General features: G+C 41.8%; 1 pseudogene; it reads right to left on the reverse strand.

The window, feature by feature from the left end:
• Positions 1-1,888: 1,888 nt before the first annotated feature.
• Positions 1,889-2,981, reverse strand: LOC106309437 (annotated as a pseudogene).
• Between the last annotated feature and the right edge of the window lie 2,375 nt (positions 2,982-5,356).

Raw genomic sequence — 5,356 nt, forward strand, 5'->3', positions numbered from 1 at the left:
TTTTTCCACTGTCGATTTGCTCAAAAAGTTTGGCAGCTTGCCCCTTTCGCAACTGAAGTGGACTGCAGCGGAATGATAGATTTAGCAGAGGAATGGCTCCCCATTTGCGCGAAGAAATGTTTACCTCCGTCAGGGATTTCATCTGGATCGCTGGCCCCTTGGATCTTGTGGAGTCTCTGGAAGGAGAGGAATAAATTTGTGTTTGAAGGGCACTCAGCTTCACCCGAAGATACGCTGTCGAAGGCTTTAGTAATCGAAAGAGAATGGTGCACAACAAAAGAGCGAAACACCCTCTCAAAATCGACCAGAATCACTATACCAGTGCAGCTCCCACCTCTTACAGTGACAATAAGATCTGATGCAGCGTGGGCTCCTGTGGGAACAACGGCGGGACTCGGGTGTTTTGTCATCTCTCCATCGGAATCCCACTCTTTTAGTAAAGGTGTGTCTCATGTAACATCAGCTTTAATGGCAGAAGGACTTGCAATGCTTGAAGCGGTCAAACTAGGCGCAAAAGAGGAACTCAGGAAGATATGCTTTGAATCTGACTCTTTTCAACTAATTAGCGCGATTAACTCCGGGACTTGCTGTCCAGAACTGTATGGAGTGGTAGCTGATATATTAGCTTTCTCAACCATTTTCGAATTTGTATCTTTTGCTTGGATTGCTCGAGAGAGAAACATACAAGCTGATAGGTTAGCCAAGGCTGCCTTAAATGTATCTGTACCTCAGGTGGTTGATGGAGTAGTTATTGCTCCCAACTAACCAAATCTCTTATTATTAATTAGAATGTGTTTCAAAAAAAAAAAACAAAGGAGAAATTTCTTGGGTTGGGAGATTCTCATTGTTGAAAAGAGGAATGGTGGAAACTTTAACAAGCTTTTTTTTCAAGAAAAAAAGGAAGAGTGATGTTCCAAAGAGATCGCATTCTGATTCCTGTTTTCTTTCTTTCTTCTGCATTTGTTTTTTTTTTTTTTTGGGTATAATTTTAGTGTATAAAACGAGAATCAGCACTCAGCAAGAGATCATAGTATATAGGAACCGTGTAATCTCTTCCATGTACGCGCGCTAAAGATTAATATACAGAAGATTCTCAAAATTAATTAGGTCACTCTCCATCAGCTTTTGCTAACTTATTTCGATTCACGGATATGCTGCGATTAGCACGAATTGTTTTCAATGGTTTTAATAAAATATTCCACTACTTCAACTAATATTCATCAATTTAGCAAACAGACACAAACTCTATATTAATCACATGTTTTCAATAGGAAATGTATTTATTTTAGAGAAAAAAACAAAAATAGCACTAAATCAAGTTTTTGTTCCCAAACTAGCACTCAAGATCAAAAGTCACAAAAATAGTACTTAATGTTTTATCAAAAGTCACAAACTTAGGGTTTAGAGTTAAAGGGTGGAGTTTAGGATCTAGGGTTTAGGGTTTAGAGTTTAGGGTTTAGGGTTTAGAGTTTAAGGTTTAGGGTTTAGGGTTTAGAGTTGAGAAATGAGGTTTTGGGGATAAGATTTCAAATTTTGAAAAATAAAAAAATTAAAATTTTCAAAGGATAAACTTAAAAATGTGCTATTTTGGTCATTTTAGTTTTTGAGTGCTATTTTTGTGATATAAACTTAGAAATGTGCTATTTTGGAGATTTGCCCTATATTTTATCTTTGGATTTTATTATTTATTAACTTTATACTGTCTTTGACCAAAAAAAAAAAATTGTTGTTGCTGTTTTTCAATATGATTCTCTTATTAGGCATATTCATAACTAAAAATAGCCTGTAGGCATGGCAATCGCCTAGACAAATATTCAGGATGCTTTTGAATTGATTGTGTGGATTCATTCAAGAGAAAAGAAGCAGGCGTGCGTCTGTTTTTTCGAGCTCAGTGGTGCGGGTAGTTGACCATCTGTGGAAACTGCGTCTTTCTTAACTGGAAAGTTGGTGGAGGTGACTGGTACATACCACCAGAAGTGTATGTGTAAGGTGGTTGGTTTGCCCCAAAACAGGGAGGAGGGTATGGTATGGGTGTCGCGAAGCCAGGCGTTGGTTGAGGAGGAGGATACACCATTGGAGGCGCAACAGTGTTGATGAAGGGCGTTGCGCTGCCGTTTTCATCCCCTGCTATTCCATAAGGCTCAACCTTTTCCTTAGTCCCGAAACACCTCAGAAGAAAACACTTTGTTGTCCTCTTCCCCATCCTCTTGGTCTGGTTAAGTTGAGGGGTTCTAGGAGCGGGGGCAGAGACTTCACCAGGAAGAGAGACAAGCTCTGCGTTTTTGTCCCATTTGGAAAGCTTGCGAAGCAGCTTAGCTGGGTTGGGGTCACCTGAGACTCTTAGGAGCCCTTGTTCTGCGTTATACTCAACTGCACTCACCCCTGTTTCCATACCAAAACAATATATTAGCTTCAAATAAAACAAAAAGAGAGCATATTTTCAATGGCTTTAACAAGATCATCACCAGAAACACTGAGTAACTTTCTCTTTGCATTTGTCTGGCAACCTTTGCAGCACTTGATTCCAACTCTCAGAACGCAACTCTGCGTTTATCACACGGAAATACTCGTCAGCAAACTCTTAAAGGAAAGTAGATGCAATAACCTGGTTCGAGAGGGAGAGAGAGTACTCTGGCAGGTTGAGTTGTGTTTGCCATTGAAAAAGCACCTTAAGAACTCCAACGGAGAAGACAGCCAATGATATATAGAGTAGATGATATCTAGGGTTTCCATAGTTTATTGATATGGCACCTTGCAGAAACAGAAACCAATCAAATGTGAGTTATTTGTTATCTTTTTATTTCAATCATAGTGAAGATTACAAACTTGTATCTTGGTAATCACAACTCAACAAGTAACCTGTAAAATCAAAGCAATAATGGAGGATTTGGACTTTCCTGTAAAGGAAGATACATAATTGTTTTGGGTTTAATTTGGACACAAACCATCAAGAGATGATGTTCGTATCTGCAGATTTCCATACTGGAAGTGGATCTCCAAGACTTTGCTTGCAGAGTGAAGAAACGTCTGCAACAAGTAAAAGGTACTGTTTTGTTTCCAGTTATGGACCTAATAATTTGAGGTGGGATGAACCAACATGAGTCCATAGTCCCGGCCAAGGGTTTGATTTTTTTGTCTCCGGCACAGCAGAACCTCCGGTGCTTATCAAAGCCGTCCAACAAATGAGGCAAGGCCCTAAATGTTAGGCCTACAAGAAGGACCCGACTAAGGCTAAGACCTACTTCTAGTGGGTTTATAAGTTCCAAAGAGTAATTTAGGTTGTTATTTTTATATTTAGTGGTGAGATATCTCAATATAAAGAAACATTGCTGTTGGTCGAAAAGGCACTTATCCGCAGCGGGTAAAATGGTGATGCTCAACAGTGTCCTTTCTCTCATCCCGTCCCACGCCATGACGTGTTTCAAGCTCCCAAAATCTCTCATCACTCGAATCCAATCAGCGGTAACGAAATTTTGGTGGGACGACAAAGATGGGAAGAAAAAGATTGATTGAGTTTCCTGGACTAAGATGACTCAACCAAAGGACAAAGGAGGCCTAGGATTCAGGGACTTTGAGAGTTTCAATGACGCTTACCTGGCCAAACTGAGTTGGCGACTGATCCATAACCCCTCCTGCCTGCTCAGTCGCATTCTGCAGGGGAAGTACTTTGGAGATTCATCTTTCCTCGAAGCATCAAACAAAACCGTGGAGTCACATGGATGGCGAGGGCTAATGATAGGCAGAGACCTCATACTGAAAAACACTGGTTGGGTTGTTGGAAACGGAGAATCTATCAACATATGGGAAGCGCCATGGCTGAGTCTTGAGGAAAAGAGACGACCAATGGGACCACCTCCTCTTGCGCAGCTAAACATGAAAGTCGTTCACTTGCTCCAACCGAACAGACAAGACTGGAACATAGAGGAAATTAGACGAGTTTTACCGCAGGAGGAAGAGACTATTCTAAGCCTGAAACCAAGTAAAACCGGGGCTCCGAACAAACTGATATGGCTAGGCACCACCTCTGGAGAGTACACGACTCGCTCAGGATATGAAATGGCCCTGAAGGAGCATAACGCTAATCTAGAAGACCCTCTGGCTACTGACAGCAACTGGGTTCGAGATATCTGGAAGATAGAAACTGCCCTGAAAATCAAGTTGTTTCTATGGAAGGTCTTTCGTGCGGCACTCCCGGTAGGAAGCAATCTTGCTGCCCGCAACATAGCAAACTCGATCCTGTGCAATCGATGTAACACCACTGAATCTACCAATCATCTTTTTCTTCAATGCAACTTCGCTCAAAAAGTATGGAGCCTCGCTCCTTTCTCACAAAGTGTTGATGTTAGAGGACTGGTAGATTTAGCTTCCTGCTGGCATTCTCTGTGTACTCTAGAGTGTCTCCCACCTTCGGGTGTTTCAGGGAAACTTGCTCCGTGGATTCTTTGGGGTATCTGGCTCGCGCGCAATAATCTAATCTTCAACAACAAGCAGTCATCACCAGAGGAAGTCATCTCATCGGCCATAAACGCAGCAAGGGAATGGCTCTCTGAACAGGCCAAGACTCCAACCCCTACACCGACCCCTCTACCTAGAGAGACAAGACCACTGCACACAACTGTGGTATATTCAGACGCAGCGTGGCAAGCAGACCGGAGAACAGCAGGATTAGGATGGACCATCAGAGAGGACAACTCCACTACACAACGAATGTCACATTGTTACTTCGTTGCTTCCCTACTCGTAGCGGAAGGACTAGCACTGATATAGGCAATGACGGACTGTGTCGCCAGGGACACTAGGCGGCTACACTGCAACACGGATTCTCTAATCCTCTTCAACGCTCTGAAATCAGGGACTCCGATTGCAGAACTGTATGGTATCTTAGCTGATATTATTAGCTTGTCTTCGGCTTTTGAACATTTTTCTATCTCTTGGATTCGACGTACAAATAACAAGGAAGCTGATGCTCTGGAAAAGCAAGCCTTGTTAAATGCATCTGTTGTACCAGCCCCCTACAGGGCCTAAACTCTTTCGATTTAATGCAAGTTTAGTGTTACAAAAAAAAGAAACATTGCTGCCTCCTCACATCATCAGCGAATCGCTTTTGATTTCAGTCTCATTAGCACAAACGACAAGGTCAGATAAATACTTTTCTTCTTTGAAGTAGTAAAATAGAATAAACAACTCACATATAAATCTGGTACACCATGCAACCGAAATAAAATAGTAAACGTGAAAATCAAATTCTCAAATACATAACTCTCAGAACTGATAAAGAAGAGAGTAGGTCCAAACTACAAATATAGCATACATGAACAAATGTGGTGCCACACGGTCGACGCTCCCAGAGGATGAG

Source organism: Brassica oleracea, chromosome C8 (genome assembly GCF_000695525.1).
Source record: "Brassica oleracea var. oleracea cultivar TO1000 chromosome C8, BOL, whole genome shotgun sequence".
Lineage (NCBI taxonomy): Eukaryota > Viridiplantae > Streptophyta > Magnoliopsida > Brassicales > Brassicaceae > Brassica > Brassica oleracea.